This window comes from Anomaloglossus baeobatrachus, unplaced genomic scaffold (genome assembly GCF_048569485.1).
Source record: "Anomaloglossus baeobatrachus isolate aAnoBae1 unplaced genomic scaffold, aAnoBae1.hap1 Scaffold_3297, whole genome shotgun sequence".
NCBI lineage: Eukaryota > Metazoa > Chordata > Amphibia > Anura > Aromobatidae > Anomaloglossus > Anomaloglossus baeobatrachus.
In genome coordinates, this window is record NW_027442680.1 from 40,081 (window position 1) to 59,834 (window position 19,754).

The 19,754-nt window shown below is 46.6% G+C and overlaps 15 non-coding genes across 15 annotated transcripts; all 15 read left to right on the top strand.

Annotated features, from left to right (window-relative positions):
* Window positions 1-1,045: 1,045 nt before the first annotated feature.
* Window positions 1,046-1,236, top strand: LOC142270578 (U2 spliceosomal RNA). Its single transcript, XR_012735838.1, has one exon. It is a non-coding gene; the product is annotated as a U2 spliceosomal RNA (small nuclear RNA).
* Window positions 1,237-2,353: 1,117 nt separating this feature from the next.
* On the top strand, window positions 2,354-2,544 carry LOC142270579 (U2 spliceosomal RNA). Its single transcript, XR_012735839.1, has one exon. It is a non-coding gene; the product is annotated as a U2 spliceosomal RNA (small nuclear RNA).
* Window positions 2,545-3,661: 1,117 nt separating this feature from the next.
* On the top strand, window positions 3,662-3,852 carry LOC142270581 (U2 spliceosomal RNA). Its single transcript, XR_012735840.1, has one exon. It is a non-coding gene; the product is annotated as a U2 spliceosomal RNA (small nuclear RNA).
* A 1,117-nt stretch (window positions 3,853-4,969) lies between these two features.
* On the top strand, window positions 4,970-5,160 carry LOC142270582 (U2 spliceosomal RNA). The gene has a single exon (XR_012735841.1). It is a non-coding gene; the product is annotated as a U2 spliceosomal RNA (small nuclear RNA).
* Window positions 5,161-6,277: 1,117 nt separating this feature from the next.
* LOC142270583 (U2 spliceosomal RNA) lies at window positions 6,278-6,468 on the top strand. The gene has a single exon (XR_012735842.1). It is a non-coding gene; the product is annotated as a U2 spliceosomal RNA (small nuclear RNA).
* A 1,117-nt stretch (window positions 6,469-7,585) lies between these two features.
* LOC142270584 (U2 spliceosomal RNA) lies at window positions 7,586-7,776 on the top strand. The gene has a single exon (XR_012735843.1). It is a non-coding gene; the product is annotated as a U2 spliceosomal RNA (small nuclear RNA).
* A 1,117-nt stretch (window positions 7,777-8,893) lies between these two features.
* LOC142270585 (U2 spliceosomal RNA) lies at window positions 8,894-9,084 on the top strand. Its single transcript, XR_012735844.1, has one exon. It is a non-coding gene; the product is annotated as a U2 spliceosomal RNA (small nuclear RNA).
* Window positions 9,085-10,201: 1,117 nt separating this feature from the next.
* LOC142270546 (U2 spliceosomal RNA) lies at window positions 10,202-10,392 on the top strand. The gene has a single exon (XR_012735810.1). It is a non-coding gene; the product is annotated as a U2 spliceosomal RNA (small nuclear RNA).
* Window positions 10,393-11,509: 1,117 nt separating this feature from the next.
* On the top strand, window positions 11,510-11,700 carry LOC142270587 (U2 spliceosomal RNA). Its single transcript, XR_012735846.1, has one exon. It is a non-coding gene; the product is annotated as a U2 spliceosomal RNA (small nuclear RNA).
* A 1,117-nt stretch (window positions 11,701-12,817) lies between these two features.
* LOC142270588 (U2 spliceosomal RNA) lies at window positions 12,818-13,008 on the top strand. The gene has a single exon (XR_012735847.1). It is a non-coding gene; the product is annotated as a U2 spliceosomal RNA (small nuclear RNA).
* Window positions 13,009-14,124: 1,116 nt separating this feature from the next.
* On the top strand, window positions 14,125-14,315 carry LOC142270589 (U2 spliceosomal RNA). The gene has a single exon (XR_012735848.1). It is a non-coding gene; the product is annotated as a U2 spliceosomal RNA (small nuclear RNA).
* Window positions 14,316-15,432: 1,117 nt separating this feature from the next.
* LOC142270590 (U2 spliceosomal RNA) lies at window positions 15,433-15,623 on the top strand. The gene has a single exon (XR_012735849.1). It is a non-coding gene; the product is annotated as a U2 spliceosomal RNA (small nuclear RNA).
* A 1,117-nt stretch (window positions 15,624-16,740) lies between these two features.
* LOC142270592 (U2 spliceosomal RNA) lies at window positions 16,741-16,931 on the top strand. Its single transcript, XR_012735850.1, has one exon. It is a non-coding gene; the product is annotated as a U2 spliceosomal RNA (small nuclear RNA).
* Window positions 16,932-18,048: 1,117 nt separating this feature from the next.
* Window positions 18,049-18,239, top strand: LOC142270593 (U2 spliceosomal RNA). Its single transcript, XR_012735851.1, has one exon. It is a non-coding gene; the product is annotated as a U2 spliceosomal RNA (small nuclear RNA).
* A 1,117-nt stretch (window positions 18,240-19,356) lies between these two features.
* On the top strand, window positions 19,357-19,547 carry LOC142270543 (U2 spliceosomal RNA). The gene has a single exon (XR_012735807.1). It is a non-coding gene; the product is annotated as a U2 spliceosomal RNA (small nuclear RNA).
* The last annotated feature ends 207 nt before the right edge of the window (window positions 19,548-19,754 follow it).

Here is a 19,754-nt window from a genome sequence, read left to right on the forward strand (position 1 = left end):
TTTTTATCTAACACACTTTTTACTTGCTTTATTCATCCAAATAGCAAACTCATCACCACTCAACTTCACCAACTCTGCTATGTCCCGTGCAGTATCTTGTTGTCAGTCTAATCTAGATCATGTGTAATTGAATGGAATAGATCCCTTTTGGACAAAGTGGAGTCAGATGCTGCAGTGACCACAGGTGTGAGAGGATCTACAATTGGCATCTGGTGTTATCTCTCTGCTTCCACTCCAAATAAAGTTACCTGTTGTTACCTGAACGTCAAATACTAAGAATGGGCGGCCTATGAAAGAATTAGTACTTTCATTAAGTATACTAAACCGGCTAATTGGGAATAGACAAACTGTAAAAAGCCCTCTGAGAAAGCCCCTCTCTAACCTTTGTTAGTAAGCTTTTCTGTAGCCTGCCTGTTGATGTATTTTCGGTTTGAACAGTGCACAACATGAAGAGACGGAACACTGGCGGCTTGTCACAATGCCCCCCGATGACATCACAATAGCGCTGCTGCCTAGAAAACAAGCTGCGCAGAAGAAGTTGTTCTTTGGGTGGGAGGGTGGGCTAGTGGAAGGAGGGGGCAATCTCTTTTTTTCCCGGGTGGTAGGGGGATGACAGGAGAAGGGAAGCGGGTGGTGAGAAAGGTACAGAGGGCAGGGTTTGGGGGCTGGGAAGGAAAGGGAAAAGATTAGGGTTTGGGGATGATGAAAGGGCTTTCTACGGGTAAGGATGGCAAAGGGTGGCAGTGACGGAAAGTCAGGCAACCTGTCCTGTCCGTCTTTTTGTATCGTGAATTGGAAAGACTGCAAGGGGGAGGGGAGTTGCTTGCGCCCTAAAGGAGGAGTTATTCAGATTCATTGCAGTGGGCGGCGGCTGCAAAACGCACCATTCTTCTTGTTTTTGCTCTGCAAAGCAGCCTTTTCAAGGGTTGGCTTGGGTGACAAAATGTCTTGTGTAGGCGTGGGTTTGTCTCCCTCTCGCTCTCTCTCCCTAAGATGTGTCCGGCATAGGCCAGGGTGCCACTCGAGGCCCAAACCAATTCTGGTTATCGCTTCTCGGCCTTTTGGCTAAGATCAAGTGTAGTATCTGTTCTTATCAGTTTAATATCTGATACGTCCCCTATCTGGGGACCATATATTAAATGGATTTTTAGAACAGGGAGATGGAAAAAGAGCTTGCTCTGTCCACTCCACGCATTGACCTGGTATTGCAGTACCTCCAGGAACGGTGCACCCCTTCTTAACCCAGTTTCCAAAAGCAGAACTCGATTCACCTGATTCATATTAGCCCGATTAGCGAATTGAAATGAATTTTTATCTAACACACTTTTTACTTGCTTTATTCATCCAAATAGCAAACTCATCACCACTCAACTTCACCAACTCTGCTATGTCCCGTGCAGTATCTTGTTGTCAGTCTAATCTAGATCATGTGTAATTGAATGGAATAGATCCCTTTTGGACAAAGTGGAGTCAGATGCTGCAGTGACCACAGGTGTGAGAGGATCTACAATTGGCATCTGGTGTTATCTCTCTGCTTCCACTCCAAATAAAGTTACCTGTTGTTACCTGAACGTCAAATACTAAGAATGGGCGGCCTATGAAAGAATTAGTACTTTCATTAAGTATACTAAACCGGCTAATTGGGAATAGACAAACTGTAAAAAGCCCTCTGAGAAAGCCCCTCTCTAACCTTTGTTAGTAAGCTTTTCTGTAGCCTGCCTGTTGATGTATTTTCGGTTTGAACAGTGCACAACATGAAGAGACGGAACACTGGCGGCTTGTCACAATGCCCCCCGATGACATCACAATAGCGCTGCTGCCTAGAAAACAAGCTGCGCAGAAGAAGTTGTTCTTTGGGTGGGAGGGTGGGCTAGTGGAAGGAGGGGGCAATCTCTTTTTTTCCCGGGTGGTAGGGGGATGACAGGAGAAGGGAAGCGGGTGGTGAGAAAGGTACAGAGGGCAGGGTTTGGGGGCTGGGAAGGAAAGGGAAAAGATTAGGGTTTGGGGATGATGAAAGGGCTTTCTACGGGTAAGGATGGCAAAGGGTGGCAGTGACGGAAAGTCAGGCAACCTGTCCTGTCCGTCTTTTTGTATCGTGAATTGGAAAGACTGCAAGGGGGAGGGGAGTTGCTTGCGCCCTAAAGGAGGAGTTATTCAGATTCATTGCAGTGGGCGGCGGCTGCAAAACGCACCATTCTTCTTGTTTTTGCTCTGCAAAGCAGCCTTTTCAAGGGTTGGCTTGGGTGACAAAATGTCTTGTGTAGGCGTGGGTTTGTCTCCCTCTCGCTCTCTCTCCCTAAGATGTGTCCGGCATAGGCCAGGGTGCCACTCGAGGCCCAAACCAATTCTGGTTATCGCTTCTCGGCCTTTTGGCTAAGATCAAGTGTAGTATCTGTTCTTATCAGTTTAATATCTGATACGTCCCCTATCTGGGGACCATATATTAAATGGATTTTTAGAACAGGGAGATGGAAAAAGAGCTTGCTCTGTCCACTCCACGCATTGACCTGGTATTGCAGTACCTCCAGGAACGGTGCACCCCTTCTTAACCCAGTTTCCAAAAGCAGAACTCGATTCACCTGATTCATATTAGCCCGATTAGCGAATTGAAATGAATTTTTATCTAACACACTTTTTACTTGCTTTATTCATCCAAATAGCAAACTCATCACCACTCAACTTCACCAACTCTGCTATGTCCCGTGCAGTATCTTGTTGTCAGTCTAATCTAGATCATGTGTAATTGAATGGAATAGATCCCTTTTGGACAAAGTGGAGTCAGATGCTGCAGTGACCACAGGTGTGAGAGGATCTACAATTGGCATCTGGTGTTATCTCTCTGCTTCCACTCCAAATAAAGTTACCTGTTGTTACCTGAACGTCAAATACTAAGAATGGGCGGCCTATGAAAGAATTAGTACTTTCATTAAGTATACTAAACCGGCTAATTGGGAATAGACAAACTGTAAAAAGCCCTCTGAGAAAGCCCCTCTCTAACCTTTGTTAGTAAGCTTTTCTGTAGCCTGCCTGTTGATGTATTTTCGGTTTGAACAGTGCACAACATGAAGAGACGGAACACTGGCGGCTTGTCACAATGCCCCCCGATGACATCACAATAGCGCTGCTGCCTAGAAAACAAGCTGCGCAGAAGAAGTTGTTCTTTGGGTGGGAGGGTGGGCTAGTGGAAGGAGGGGGCAATCTCTTTTTTTCCCGGGTGGTAGGGGGATGACAGGAGAAGGGAAGCGGGTGGTGAGAAAGGTACAGAGGGCAGGGTTTGGGGGCTGGGAAGGAAAGGGAAAAGATTAGGGTTTGGGGATGATGAAAGGGCTTTCTACGGGTAAGGATGGCAAAGGGTGGCAGTGACGGAAAGTCAGGCAACCTGTCCTGTCCGTCTTTTTGTATCGTGAATTGGAAAGACTGCAAGGGGGAGGGGAGTTGCTTGCGCCCTAAAGGAGGAGTTATTCAGATTCATTGCAGTGGGCGGCGGCTGCAAAACGCACCATTCTTCTTGTTTTTGCTCTGCAAAGCAGCCTTTTCAAGGGTTGGCTTGGGTGACAAAATGTCTTGTGTAGGCGTGGGTTTGTCTCCCTCTCGCTCTCTCTCCCTAAGATGTGTCCGGCATAGGCCAGGGTGCCACTCGAGGCCCAAACCAATTCTGGTTATCGCTTCTCGGCCTTTTGGCTAAGATCAAGTGTAGTATCTGTTCTTATCAGTTTAATATCTGATACGTCCCCTATCTGGGGACCATATATTAAATGGATTTTTAGAACAGGGAGATGGAAAAAGAGCTTGCTCTGTCCACTCCACGCATTGACCTGGTATTGCAGTACCTCCAGGAACGGTGCACCCCTTCTTAACCCAGTTTCCAAAAGCAGAACTCGATTCACCTGATTCATATTAGCCCGATTAGCGAATTGAAATGAATTTTTATCTAACACACTTTTTACTTGCTTTATTCATCCAAATAGCAAACTCATCACCACTCAACTTCACCAACTCTGCTATGTCCCGTGCAGTATCTTGTTGTCAGTCTAATCTAGATCATGTGTAATTGAATGGAATAGATCCCTTTTGGACAAAGTGGAGTCAGATGCTGCAGTGACCACAGGTGTGAGAGGATCTACAATTGGCATCTGGTGTTATCTCTCTGCTTCCACTCCAAATAAAGTTACCTGTTGTTACCTGAACGTCAAATACTAAGAATGGGCGGCCTATGAAAGAATTAGTACTTTCATTAAGTATACTAAACCGGCTAATTGGGAATAGACAAACTGTAAAAAGCCCTCTGAGAAAGCCCCTCTCTAACCTTTGTTAGTAAGCTTTTCTGTAGCCTGCCTGTTGATGTATTTTCGGTTTGAACAGTGCACAACATGAAGAGACGGAACACTGGCGGCTTGTCACAATGCCCCCCGATGACATCACAATAGCGCTGCTGCCTAGAAAACAAGCTGCGCAGAAGAAGTTGTTCTTTGGGTGGGAGGGTGGGCTAGTGGAAGGAGGGGGCAATCTCTTTTTTTCCCGGGTGGTAGGGGGATGACAGGAGAAGGGAAGCGGGTGGTGAGAAAGGTACAGAGGGCAGGGTTTGGGGGCTGGGAAGGAAAGGGAAAAGATTAGGGTTTGGGGATGATGAAAGGGCTTTCTACGGGTAAGGATGGCAAAGGGTGGCAGTGACGGAAAGTCAGGCAACCTGTCCTGTCCGTCTTTTTGTATCGTGAATTGGAAAGACTGCAAGGGGGAGGGGAGTTGCTTGCGCCCTAAAGGAGGAGTTATTCAGATTCATTGCAGTGGGCGGCGGCTTCAAAACGCACCATTCTTCTTGTTTTTGCTCTGCAAAGCAGCCTTTTCAAGGGTTGGCTTGGGTGACAAAATGTCTTGTGTAGGCGTGGGTTTGTCTCCCTCTCGCTCTCTCTCCCTAAGATGTGTCCGGCATAGGCCAGGGTGCCACTCGAGGCCCAAACCAATTCTGGTTATCGCTTCTCGGCCTTTTGGCTAAGATCAAGTGTAGTATCTGTTCTTATCAGTTTAATATCTGATACGTCCCCTATCTGGGGACCATATATTAAATGGATTTTTAGAACAGGGAGATGGAAAAAGAGCTTGCTCTGTCCACTCCACGCATTGACCTGGTATTGCAGTACCTCCAGGAACGGTGCACCCCTTCTTAACCCAGTTTCCAAAAGCAGAACTCGATTCACCTGATTCATATTAGCCCGATTAGCGAATTGAAATGAATTTTTATCTAACACACTTTTTACTTGCTTTATTCATCCAAATAGCAAACTCATCACCACTCAACTTCACCAACTCTGCTATGTCCCGTGCAGTATCTTGTTGTCAGTCTAATCTAGATCATGTGTAATTGAATGGAATAGATCCCTTTTGGACAAAGTGGAGTCAGATGCTGCAGTGACCACAGGTGTGAGAGGATCTACAATTGGCATCTGGTGTTATCTCTCTGCTTCCACTCCAAATAAAGTTACCTGTTGTTACCTGAACGTCAAATACTAAGAATGGGCGGCCTATGAAAGAATTAGTACTTTCATTAAGTATACTAAACCGGCTAATTGGGAATAGACAAACTGTAAAAAGCCCTCTGAGAAAGCCCCTCTCTAACCTTTGTTAGTAAGCTTTTCTGTAGCCTGCCTGTTGATGTATTTTCGGTTTGAACAGTGCACAACATGAAGAGACGGAACACTGGCGGCTTGTCACAATGCCCCCCGATGACATCACAATAGCGCTGCTGCCTAGAAAACAAGCTGCGCAGAAGAAGTTGTTCTTTGGGTGGGAGGGTGGGCTAGTGGAAGGAGGGGGCAATCTCTTTTTTTCCCGGGTGGTAGGGGGATGACAGGAGAAGGGAAGCGGGTGGTGAGAAAGGTACAGAGGGCAGGGTTTGGGGGCTGGGAAGGAAAGGGAAAAGATTAGGGTTTGGGGATGATGAAAGGGCTTTCTACGGGTAAGGATGGCAAAGGGTGGCAGTGACGGAAAGTCAGGCAACCTGTCCTGTCCGTCTTTTTGTATCGTGAATTGGAAAGACTGCAAGGGGGAGGGGAGTTGCTTGCGCCCTAAAGGAGGAGTTATTCAGATTCATTGCAGTGGGCGGCGGCTGCAAAACGCACCATTCTTCTTGTTTTTGCTCTGCAAAGCAGCCTTTTCAAGGGTTGGCTTGGGTGACAAAATGTCTTGTGTAGGCGTGGGTTTGTCTCCCTCTCGCTCTCTCTCCCTAAGATGTGTCCGGCATAGGCCAGGGTGCCACTCGAGGCCCAAACCAATTCTGGTTATCGCTTCTCGGCCTTTTGGCTAAGATCAAGTGTAGTATCTGTTCTTATCAGTTTAATATCTGATACGTCCCCTATCTGGGGACCATATATTAAATGGATTTTTAGAACAGGGAGATGGAAAAAGAGCTTGCTCTGTCCACTCCACGCATTGACCTGGTATTGCAGTACCTCCAGGAACGGTGCACCCCTTCTTAACCCAGTTTCCAAAAGCAGAACTCGATTCACCTGATTCATATTAGCCCGATTAGCGAATTGAAATGAATTTTTATCTAACACACTTTTTACTTGCTTTATTCATCCAAATAGCAAACTCATCACCACTCAACTTCACCAACTCTGCTATGTCCCGTGCAGTATCTTGTTGTCAGTCTAATCTAGATCATGTGTAATTGAATGGAATAGATCCCTTTTGGACAAAGTGGAGTCAGATGCTGCAGTGACCACAGGTGTGAGAGGATCTACAATTGGCATCTGGTGTTATCTCTCTGCTTCCACTCCAAATAAAGTTACCTGTTGTTACCTGAACGTCAAATACTAAGAATGGGCGGCCTATGAAAGAATTAGTACTTTCATTAAGTATACTAAACCGGCTAATTGGGAATAGACAAACTGTAAAAAGCCCTCTGAGAAAGCCCCTCTCTAACCTTTGTTAGTAAGCTTTTCTGTAGCCTGCCTGTTGATGTATTTTCGGTTTGAACAGTGCACAACATGAAGAGACGGAACACTGGCGGCTTGTCACAATGCCCCCCGATGACATCACAATAGCGCTGCTGCCTAGAAAACAAGCTGCGCAGAAGAAGTTGTTCTTTGGGTGGGAGGGTGGGCTAGTGGAAGGAGGGGGCAATCTCTTTTTTTCCCGGGTGGTAGGGGGATGACAGGAGAAGGGAAGCGGGTGGTGAGAAAGGTACAGAGGGCAGGGTTTGGGGGCTGGGAAGGAAAGGGAAAAGATTAGGGTTTGGGGATGATGAAAGGGCTTTCTACGGGTAAGGATGGCAAAGGGTGGCAGTGACGGAAAGTCAGGCAACCTGTCCTGTCCGTCTTTTTGTATCGTGAATTGGAAAGACTGCAAGGGGGAGGGGAGTTGCTTGCGCCCTAAAGGAGGAGTTATTCAGATTCATTGCAGTGGGCGGCGGCTGCAAAACGCACCATTCTTCTTGTTTTTGCTCTGCAAAGCAGCCTTTTCAAGGGTTGGCTTGGGTGACAAAATGTCTTGTGTAGGCGTGGGTTTGTCTCCCTCTCGCTCTCTCTCCCTAAGATGTGTCCGGCATAGGCCAGGGTGCCACTCGAGGCCCAAACCAATTCTGGTTATCGCTTCTCGGCCTTTTGGCTAAGATCAAGTGTAGTATCTGTTCTTATCAGTTTAATATCTGATACGTCCCCTATCTGGGGACCATATATTAAATGGATTTTTAGAACAGGGAGATGGAAAAAGAGCTTGCTCTGTCCACTCCACGCATTGACCTGGTATTGCAGTACCTCCAGGAACGGTGCACCCCTTCTTAACCCAGTTTCCAAAAGCAGAACTCGATTCACCTGATTCATATTAGCCCGATTAGCGAATTGAAATGAATTTTTATCTAACACACTTTTTACTTGCTTTATTCATCCAAATAGCAAACTCATCACCACTCAACTTCACCAACTCTGCTATGTCCCGTGCAGTATCTTGTTGTCAGTCTAATCTAGATCATGTGTAATTGAATGGAATAGATCCCTTTTGGACAAAGTGGAGTCAGATGCTGCAGTGACCACAGGTGTGAGAGGATCTACAATTGGCATCTGGTGTTATCTCTCTGCTTCCACTCCAAATAAAGTTACCTGTTGTTACCTGAACGTCAAATACTAAGAATGGGCGGCCTATGAAAGAATTAGTACTTTCATTAAGTATACTAAACCGGCTAATTGGGAATAGACAAACTGTAAAAAGCCCTCTGAGAAAGCCCCTCTCTAACCTTTGTTAGTAAGCTTTTCTGTAGCCTGCCTGTTGATGTATTTTCGGTTTGAACAGTGCACAACATGAAGAGACGGAACACTGGCGGCTTGTCACAATGCCCCCCGATGACATCACAATAGCGCTGCTGCCTAGAAAACAAGCTGCGCAGAAGAAGTTGTTCTTTGGGTGGGAGGGTGGGCTAGTGGAAGGAGGGGGCAATCTCTTTTTTTCCCGGGTGGTAGGGGGATGACAGGAGAAGGGAAGCGGGTGGTGAGAAAGGTACAGAGGGCAGGGTTTGGGGGCTGGGAAGGAAAGGGAAAAGATTAGGGTTTGGGGATGATGAAAGGGCTTTCTACGGGTAAGGATGGCAAAGGGTGGCAGTGACGGAAAGTCAGGCAACCTGTCCTGTCCGTCTTTTTGTATCGTGAATTGGAAAGACTGCAAGGGGGAGGGGAGTTGCTTGCGCCCTAAAGGAGGAGTTATTCAGATTCATTGCAGTGGGCGGCGGCTGCAAAACGCACCATTCTTCTTGTTTTTGCTCTGCAAAGCAGCCTTTTCAAGGGTTGGCTTGGGTGACAAAATGTCTTGTGTAGGCGTGGGTTTGTCTCCCTCTCGCTCTCTCTCCCTAAGATGTGTCCGGCATAGGCCAGGGTGCCACTCGAGGCCCAAACCAATTCTGGTTATCGCTTCTCGGCCTTTTGGCTAAGATCAAGTGTAGTATCTGTTCTTATCAGTTTAATATCTGATACGTCCCCTATCTGGGGACCATATATTAAATGGATTTTTAGAACAGGGAGATGGAAAAAGAGCTTGCTCTGTCCACTCCACGCATTGACCTGGTATTGCAGTACCTCCAGGAACGGTGCACCCCTTCTTAACCCAGTTTCCAAAAGCAGAACTCGATTCACCTGATTCATATTAGCCCGATTAGCGAATTGAAATGAATTTTTATCTAACACACTTTTTACTTGCTTTATTCATCCAAATAGCAAACTCATCACCACTCAACTTCACCAACTCTGCTATGTCCCGTGCAGTATCTTGTTGTCAGTCTAATCTAGATCATGTGTAATTGAATGGAATAGATCCCTTTTGGACAAAGTGGAGTCAGATGCTGCAGTGACCACAGGTGTGAGAGGATCTACAATTGGCATCTGGTGTTATCTCTCTGCTTCCACTCCAAATAAAGTTACCTGTTGTTACCTGAACGTCAAATACTAAGAATGGGCGGCCTATGAAAGAATTAGTACTTTCATTAAGTATACTAAACCGGCTAATTGGGAATAGACAAACTGTAAAAAGCCCTCTGAGAAAGCCCCTCTCTAACCTTTGTTAGTAAGCTTTTCTGTAGCCTGCCTGTTGATGTATTTTCGGTTTGAACAGTGCACAACATGAAGAGACGGAACACTGGCGGCTTGTCACAATGCCCCCCGATGACATCACAATAGCGCTGCTGCCTAGAAAACAAGCTGCGCAGAAGAAGTTGTTCTTTGGGTGGGAGGGTGGGCTAGTGGAAGGAGGGGGCAATCTCTTTTTTTCCCGGGTGGTAGGGGGATGACAGGAGAAGGGAAGCGGGTGGTGAGAAAGGTACAGAGGGCAGGGTTTGGGGGCTGGGAAGGAAAGGGAAAAGATTAGGGTTTGGGGATGATGAAAGGGCTTTCTACGGGTAAGGATGGCAAAGGGTGGCAGTGACGGAAAGTCAGGCAACCTGTCCTGTCCGTCTTTTTGTATCGTGAATTGGAAAGACTGCAAGGGGGAGGGGAGTTGCTTGCGCCCTAAAGGAGGAGTTATTCAGATTCATTGCAGTGGGCGGCGGCTGCAAAACGCACCATTCTTCTTGTTTTTGCTCTGCAAAGCAGCCTTTTCAAGGGTTGGCTTGGGTGACAAAATGTCTTGTGTAGGCGTGGGTTTGTCTCCCTCTCGCTCTCTCTCCCTAAGATGTGTCCGGCATAGGCCAGGGTGCCACTCGAGGCCCAAACCAATTCTGGTTATCGCTTCTCGGCCTTTTGGCTAAGATCAAGTGTAGTATCTGTTTTTATCAGTTTAATATCTGATACGTCCCCTATCTGGGGACCATATATTAAATGGATTTTTAGAACAGGGAGATGGAAAAAGAGCTTGCTCTGTCCACTCCACGCATTGACCTGGTATTGCAGTACCTCCAGGAACGGTGCACCCCTTCTTAACCCAGTTTCCAAAAGCAGAACTCGATTCACCTGATTCATATTAGCCCGATTAGCGAATTGAAATGAATTTTTATCTAACACACTTTTTACTTGCTTTATTCATCCAAATAGCAAACTCATCACCACTCAACTTCACCAACTCTGCTATGTCCCGTGCAGTATCTTGTTGTCAGTCTAATCTAGATCATGTGTAATTGAATGGAATAGATCCCTTTTGGACAAAGTGGAGTCAGATGCTGCAGTGACCACAGGTGTGAGAGGATCTACAATTGGCATCTGGTGTTATCTCTCTGCTTCCACTCCAAATAAAGTTACCTGTTGTTACCTGAACGTCAAATACTAAGAATGGGCGGCCTATGAAAGAATTAGTACTTTCATTAAGTATACTAAACCGGCTAATTGGGAATAGACAAACTGTAAAAAGCCCTCTGAGAAAGCCCCTCTCTAACCTTTGTTAGTAAGCTTTTCTGTAGCCTGCCTGTTGATGTATTTTCGGTTTGAACAGTGCACAACATGAAGAGACGGAACACTGGCGGCTTGTCACAATGCCCCCCGATGACATCACAATAGCGCTGCTGCCTAGAAAACAAGCTGCGCAGAAGAAGTTGTTCTTTGGGTGGGAGGGTGGGCTAGTGGAAGGAGGGGGCAATCTCTTTTTTTCCCGGGTGGTAGGGGGATGACAGGAGAAGGGAAGCGGGTGGTGAGAAAGGTACAGAGGGCAGGGTTTGGGGGCTGGGAAGGAAAGGGAAAAGATTAGGGTTTGGGGATGATGAAAGGGCTTTCTACGGGTAAGGATGGCAAAGGGTGGCAGTGACGGAAAGTCAGGCAACCTGTCCTGTCCGTCTTTTTGTATCGTGAATTGGAAAGACTGCAAGGGGGAGGGGAGTTGCTTGCGCCCTAAAGGAGGAGTTATTCAGATTCATTGCAGTGGGCGGCGGCTGCAAAACGCACCATTCTTCTTGTTTTTGCTCTGCAAAGCAGCCTTTTCAAGGGTTGGCTTGGGTGACAAAATGTCTTGTGTAGGCGTGGGTTTGTCTCCCTCTCGCTCTCTCTCCCTAAGATGTGTCCGGCATAGGCCAGGGTGCCACTCGAGGCCCAAACCAATTCTGGTTATCGCTTCTCGGCCTTTTGGCTAAGATCAAGTGTAGTATCTGTTCTTATCAGTTTAATATCTGATACGTCCCCTATCTGGGGACCATATATTAAATGGATTTTTAGAACAGGGAGATGGAAAAAGAGCTTGCTCTGTCCACTCCACGCATTGACCTGGTATTGCAGTACCTCCAGGAACGGTGCACCCCTTCTTAACCCAGTTTCCAAAAGCAGAACTCGATTCACCTGATTCATATTAGCCCGATTAGCGAATTGAAATGAATTTTTATCTAACACACTTTTTACTTGCTTTATTCATCCAAATAGCAAACTCATCACCACTCAACTTCACCAACTCTGCTATGTCCCGTGCAGTATCTTGTTGTCAGTCTAATCTAGATCATGTGTAATTGAATGGAATAGATCCCTTTTGGACAAAGTGGAGTCAGATGCTGCAGTGACCACAGGTGTGAGAGGATCTACAATTGGCATCTGGTGTTATCTCTCTGCTTCCACTCCAAATAAAGTTACCTGTTGTTACCTGAACGTCAAATACTAAGAATGGGCGGCCTATGAAAGAATTAGTACTTTCATTAAGTATACTAAACCGGCTAATTGGGAATAGACAAACTGTAAAAAGCCCTCTGAGAAAGCCCCTCTCTAACCTTTGTTAGTAAGCTTTTCTGTAGCCTGCCTGTTGATGTATTTTCGGTTTGAACAGTGCACAACATGAAGAGACGGAACACTGGCGGCTTGTCACAATGCCCCCCGATGACATCACAATAGCGCTGCTGCCTAGAAAACAAGCTGCGCAGAAGAAGTTGTTCTTTGGGTGGGAGGGTGGGCTAGTGGAAGGAGGGGGCAATCTCTTTTTTTCCCGGGTGGTAGGGGGATGACAGGAGAAGGGAAGCGGGTGGTGAGAAAGGTACAGAGGGCAGGGTTTGGGGGCTGGGAAGGAAAGGGAAAAGATTAGGGTTTGGGGATGATGAAAGGGCTTTCTACGGGTAAGGATGGCAAAGGGTGGCAGTGACGGAAAGTCAGGCAACCTGTCCTGTCCGTCTTTTTGTATCGTGAATTGGAAAGACTGCAAGGGGGAGGGGAGTTGCTTGCGCCCTAAAGGAGGAGTTATTCAGATTCATTGCAGTGGGCGGCGGCTGCAAAACGCACCATTCTTCTTGTTTTTGCTCTGCAAAGCAGCCTTTTCAAGGGTTGGCTTGGGTGACAAAATGTCTTGTGTAGGCGTGGGTTTGTCTCCCTCTCGCTCTCTCTCCCTAAGATGTGTCCGGCATAGGCCAGGGTGCCACTCGAGGCCCAAACCAATTCTGGTTATCGCTTCTCGGCCTTTTGGCTAAGATCAAGTGTAGTATCTGTTCTTATCAGTTTAATATCTGATACGTCCCCTATCTGGGGACCATATATTAAATGGATTTTTAGAACAGGGAGATGGAAAAAGAGCTTGCTCTGTCCACTCCACGCATTGACCTGGTATTGCAGTACCTCCAGGAACGGTGCACCCCTTCTTAACCCAGTTTCCAAAAGCAGAACTCGATTCACCTGATTCATATTAGCCCGATTAGCGAATTGAAATGAATTTTTATCTAACACACTTTTTACTTGCTTTATTCATCCAAATAGCAAACTCATCACCACTCAACTTCACCAACTCTGCTATGTCCCGTGCAGTATCTTGTTGTCAGTCTAATCTAGATCATGTGTAATTGAATGGAATAGATCCCTTTTGGACAAAGTGGAGTCAGATGCTGCAGTGACCACAGGTGTGAGAGGATCTACAATTGGCATCTGGTGTTATCTCTCTGCTTCCACTCCAAATAAAGTTACCTGTTGTTACCTGAACGTCAAATACTAAGAATGGGCGGCCTATGAAAGAATTAGTACTTTCATTAAGTATACTAAACCGGCTAATTGGGAATAGACAAACTGTAAAAAGCCCTCTGAGAAAGCCCCTCTCTAACCTTTGTTAGTAAGCTTTTCTGTAGCCTGCCTGTTGATGTATTTTCGGTTTGAACAGTGCACAACATGAAGAGACGGAACACTGGCGGCTTGTCACAATGCCCCCGATGACATCACAATAGCGCTGCTGCCTAGAAAACAAGCTGCGCAGAAGAAGTTGTTCTTTGGGTGGGAGGGTGGGCTAGTGGAAGGAGGGGGCAATCTCTTTTTTTCCCGGGTGGTAGGGGGATGACAGGAGAAGGGAAGCGGGTGGTGAGAAAGGTACAGAGGGCAGGGTTTGGGGGCTGGGAAGGAAAGGGAAAAGATTAGGGTTTGGGGATGATGAAAGGGCTTTCTACGGGTAAGGATGGCAAAGGGTGGCAGTGACGGAAAGTCAGGCAACCTGTCCTGTCCGTCTTTTTGTATCGTGAATTGGAAAGACTGCAAGGGGGAGGGGAGTTGCTTGCGCCCTAAAGGAGGAGTTATTCAGATTCATTGCAGTGGGCGGCGGCTGCAAAACGCACCATTCTTCTTGTTTTTGCTCTGCAAAGCAGCCTTTTCAAGGGTTGGCTTGGGTGACAAAATGTCTTGTGTAGGCGTGGGTTTGTCTCCCTCTCGCTCTCTCTCCCTAAGATGTGTCCGGCATAGGCCAGGGTGCCACTCGAGGCCCAAACCAATTCTGGTTATCGCTTCTCGGCCTTTTGGCTAAGATCAAGTGTAGTATCTGTTCTTATCAGTTTAATATCTGATACGTCCCCTATCTGGGGACCATATATTAAATGGATTTTTAGAACAGGGAGATGGAAAAAGAGCTTGCTCTGTCCACTCCACGCATTGACCTGGTATTGCAGTACCTCCAGGAACGGTGCACCCCTTCTTAACCCAGTTTCCAAAAGCAGAACTCGATTCACCTGATTCATATTAGCCCGATTAGCGAATTGAAATGAATTTTTATCTAACACACTTTTTACTTGCTTTATTCATCCAAATAGCAAACTCATCACCACTCAACTTCACCAACTCTGCTATGTCCCGTGCAGTATCTTGTTGTCAGTCTAATCTAGATCATGTGTAATTGAATGGAATAGATCCCTTTTGGACAAAGTGGAGTCAGATGCTGCAGTGACCACAGGTGTGAGAGGATCTACAATTGGCATCTGGTGTTATCTCTCTGCTTCCACTCCAAATAAAGTTACCTGTTGTTACCTGAACGTCAAATACTAAGAATGGGCGGCCTATGAAAGAATTAGTACTTTCATTAAGTATACTAAACCGGCTAATTGGGAATAGACAAACTGTAAAAAGCCCTCTGAGAAAGCCCCTCTCTAACCTTTGTTAGTAAGCTTTTCTGTAGCCTGCCTGTTGATGTATTTTCGGTTTGAACAGTGCACAACATGAAGAGACGGAACACTGGCGGCTTGTCACAATGCCCCCCGATGACATCACAATAGCGCTGCTGCCTAGAAAACAAGCTGCGCAGAAGAAGTTGTTCTTTGGGTGGGAGGGTGGGCTAGTGGAAGGAGGGGGCAATCTCTTTTTTTCCCGGGTGGTAGGGGGATGACAGGAGAAGGGAAGCGGGTGGTGAGAAAGGTACAGAGGGCAGGGTTTGGGGGCTGGGAAGGAAAGGGAAAAGATTAGGGTTTGGGGATGATGAAAGGGCTTTCTACGGGTAAGGATGGCAAAGGGTGGCAGTGACGGAAAGTCAGGCAACCTGTCCTGTCCGTCTTTTTGTATCGTGAATTGGAAAGACTGCAAGGGGGAGGGGAGTTGCTTGCGCCCTAAAGGAGGAGTTATTCAGATTCATTGCAGTGGGCGGCGGCTGCAAAACGCACCATTCTTCTTGTTTTTGCTCTGCAAAGCAGCCTTTTCAAGGGTTGGCTTGGGTGACAAAATGTCTTGTGTAGGCGTGGGTTTGTCTCCCTCTCGCTCTCTCTCCCTAAGATGTGTCCGGCATAGGCCAGGGTGCCACTCGAGGCCCAAACCAATTCTGGTTATCGCTTCTCGGCCTTTTGGCTAAGATCAAGTGTAGTATCTGTTCTTATCAGTTTAATATCTGATACGTCCCCTATCTGGGGACCATATATTAAATGGATTTTTAGAACAGGGAGATGGAAAAAGAGCTTGCTCTGTCCACTCCACGCATTGACCTGGTATTGCAGTACCTCCAGGAACGGTGCACCCCTTCTTAACCCAGTTTCCAAAAGCAGAACTCGATTCACCTGATTCATATTAGCCCGATTAGCGAATTGAAATGAATTTTTATCTAACACACTTTTTACTTGCTTTATTCATCCAAATAGCAAACTCATCACCACTCAACTTCACCAACTCTGCTATGTCCCGTGCAGTATCTTGTTGTCAGTCTAATCTAGATCATGTGTAATTGAATGGAATAGATCCCTTTTGGACAAAGTGGAGTCAGATGCTGCAGTGACCACAGGTGTGAGAGGATCTACAATTGGCATCTGGTGTTATCTCTCTGCTTCCACTCCAAATAAAGTTACCTGTTGTTACCTGAACGTCAAATACTAAGAATGGGCGGCCTATGAAAGAATTAGTACTTTCATTAAGTATACTAAACCGGCTAATTGGGAATAGACAAACTGTAAAAAGCCCTCTGAGAAAGCCCCTCTCTAACCTTTGTTAGTAAGCTTTTCTGTAGCCTGCCTGTTGATGTATTTTCGGTTTGAACAGTGCACAACATGAAGAGACGGAACACTGGCGGCTTGTCACAATGCCCCCCGATGACATCACAATAGCGCTGCTGCCTAGAAAACAAGCTGCGCAGAAGAAGTTGTTCTTTGGGTGGGAGGGTGGGCTAGTGGAAGGAGGGGGCAATCTCTTTTTTTCCCGGGTGGTAGGGGGATGACAGGAGAAGGGAAGCGGGTGGTGAGAAAGGTACAGAGGGCAGGGTTTGGGGGCTGGGAAGGAAAGGGAAAAGATTAGGGTTTGGGGATGATGAAAGGGCTTTCTACGGGTAAGGATGGCAAAGGGTGGCAGTGACGGAAAGTCAGGCAACCTGTCCTGTCCGTCTTTTTGTATCGTGAATTGGAAAGACTGCAAGGGGGAGGGGAGTTGCTTGCGCCCTAAAGGAGGAGTTATTCAGATTCATTGCAGTGGGCGGCGGCTGCAAAACGCACCATTCTTCTTGTTTTTGCTCTGCAAAGCAGCCTTTTCAAGGGTTGGCTTGGGTGACAAAATGTCTTGTGTAGGCGTGGGTTTGTCTCCCTCTCGCTCTCTCTCCCTAAGATGTGTCCGGCATAGGCCAGGGTGCCACTCGAGGCCCAAACCAATTCTGGTTATCGCTTCTCGGCCTTTTGGCTAAGATCAAGTGTAGTATCTGTTCTTATCAGTTTAATATCTGATACGTCCCCTATCTGGGGACCATATATTAAATGGATTTTTAGAACAGGGAGATGGAAAAAGAGCTTGCTCTGTCCACTCCACGCATTGACCTGGTATTGCAGTACCTCCAGGAACGGTGCACCCCTTCTTAACCCAGTTTCCAAAAGCAGAACTCGATTCACCTGATTCATATTAGCCCGATTAGCGAATTGAAATGAATTTTTATCTAACACACTTTTTACTTGCTTTATTCATCCAAATAGCAAACTCATCACCACTCAACTTCACCAACTCTGCTATGTCCCGTGCAGTATCTTGTTGTCAGTCTAATCTAGATCATGTGTAATTGAATGGAATAGATCCCTTTTGGACAAAGTGGAGTCAGATGCTGCAGTGACCACAGGTGTGAGAGGATCTACAATTGGCATCTGGTGTTATCTCTCTGCTTCCACTCCAAATAAAGTTACCTGTTGTTACCTGAACGTCAAATACTAAGAATGGGCGGCCTATGAAAGAATTAGTACTTTCATTAAGTATACTAAACCGGCTAATTGGGAATAGACAAACTGTAAAAAGCCCTCTGAGAAAGCCCCTCTCTAACCTTTGTTAGTAAGCTTTTCTGTAGCCTGCCTATTGATGTATTTTCGGTTTGAACAGTGCACAACATGAAGAGACGGAACACTGGCGGCTTGTCACAATGCCCCCCGATGACATCACAATAGCGCTGCTGCCTAGAAAACAAGCTGCGCAGAAGAAGTTGTTCTTTGGGTGGGAGGGTGGGCTAGTGGAAGGAGGGGGCAATCTCTTTTTTTCCCGGGTGGTAGGGGGATGACAGGAGAAGGGAAGCGGGTGGTGAGAAAGGTACAGAGGGCAGGGTTTGGGGGCTGGGAAGGAAAGGGAAAAGATTAGGGTTTGGGGATGATGAAAGGGCTTTCTACGGGTAAGGATGGCAAAGGGTGGCAGTGACGGAAAGTCAGGCAACCTGTCCTGTCCGTCTTTTTGTATCGTGAATTGGAAAGACTGCAAGGGGGAGGGGAGTTGCTTGCGCCCTAAAGGAGGAGTTATTCAGATTCATTGCAGTGGGCGGCGGCTGCAAAACGCACCATTCTTCTTGTTTTTGCTCTGCAAAGCAGCCTTTTCAAGGGTTGGCTTGGGTGACAAAATGTCTTGTGTAGGCGTGGGTTTGTCTCCCTCTCGCTCTCTCTCCCTAAGATGTGTCCGGCATAGGCCAGGGTGCCACTCGAGGCCCAAACCAATTCTGGTTATCGCTTCTCGGCCTTTTGGCTAAGATCAAGTGTAGTATCTGTTCTTATCAGTTTAATATCTGATACGTCCCCTATCTGGGGACCATATATTAAATGGATTTTTAGAACAGGGAGATGGAAAAAGAGCTTGCTCTGTCCACTCCACGCATTGACCTGGTATTGCAGTACCTCCAGGAACGGTGCACCCCTTCTTAACCCAGTTTCCAAAAGCAGAACTCGATTCACCTGATTCATATTAGCCCGATTAGCGAATTGAAATGAATTTTTATCTAACACACTTTTTACTTGCTTTATTCATCCAAATAGCAAACTCATCACCACTCAACTTCACCAACTCTGCTATGTCCCGTGCAGTATCTTGTTGTCAGTCTAATCTAGATCATGTGTAATTGAATGGAATAGATCCCTTTTGGACAAAGTGGAGTCAGATGCTGCAGTGACCACAGGTGTGAGAGGATCTACAATTGGCATCTGGTGTTATCTCTCTGCTTCCACTCCAAATAAAGTTACCTGTTGTTACCTGAACGTCAAATACTAAGAATGGGCGGCCTATGAAAGAATTAGTACTTTCATTAAGTATACTAAACCGGCTAATTGGGAATAGACAAACTGTAAAAAGCCCTCTGAGAAAGCCCCTCTCTAACCTTTGTTAGTAAGCTTTTCTGTAGCCTGCCTGTTGATGTATTTTCGGTTTGAACAGTGCACAACATGAAGAGACGGAACACTGGCGGCTTGTCACAATGCCCCCCGATGACATCACAATAGCGCTGCTGCCTAGAAAACAAGCTGCGCAGAAGAAGTTGTTCTTTGGGTGGGAGGGTGGGCTAGTGGAAGGAGGGGGCAATCTCTTTTTTTCCCGGGTGGTAGGGGGATGACAGGAGAAGGGAAGCGGGTGGTGAGAAAGGTACAGAGGGCAGGGTTTGGGGGCTGGGAAGGAAAGGGAAAAGATTAGGGTTTGGGGATGATGAAAGGGCTTTCTACGGGTAAGGATGGCAAAGGGTGGCAGTGACGGAAAGTCAGGCAACCTGTCCTGTCCGTCTTTTTGTATCGTGAATTGGAAAGACTGCAAGGGGGAGGGGAGTTGCTTGCGCCCTAAAGGAGGAGTTATTCAGATTCATTGCAGTGGGCGGCGGCTGCAAAACGCACCATTCTTCTTGTTTTTGCTCTGCAAAGCAGCCTTTTCAAGGGTTGGCTTGGGTGACAAAATGTCTTGTGTAGGCGTGGGTTTGTCTCCCTCTCGCTCTCTCTCCCTAAGATGTGTCCGGCATAGGCCAGGGTGCCACTCGAGGCCCAAACCAATTCTGGTTATCGCTTCTCGGCCTTTTGGCTAAGATCAAGTGTAGTATCTGTTCTTATCAGTTTAATATCTGATACGTCCCCTATCTGGGGACCATATATTAAATGGATTTTTATAACAGGGAGATGGAAAAAGAGCTTGCTCTGTCCACTCCACGCATTGACCTGGTATTGCAGTACCTCCAGGAACGGTGCACCCCTTCTTAACCCAGTTTCCAAAAGCAGAACTCGATTCACCTGATTCATATTAGCCCGATTAGCGAATTGAAATGAATTTTTATCTAACACACTTTTTACTTGCTTTATTCATCCAAATAGCAAACTCATCACCACTCAACTTCACCAACTCTGCTATGTCCCGTGCAGTATCTTGTTGTCAGTCTAATCTAGATCATGTGTAATTGAATGG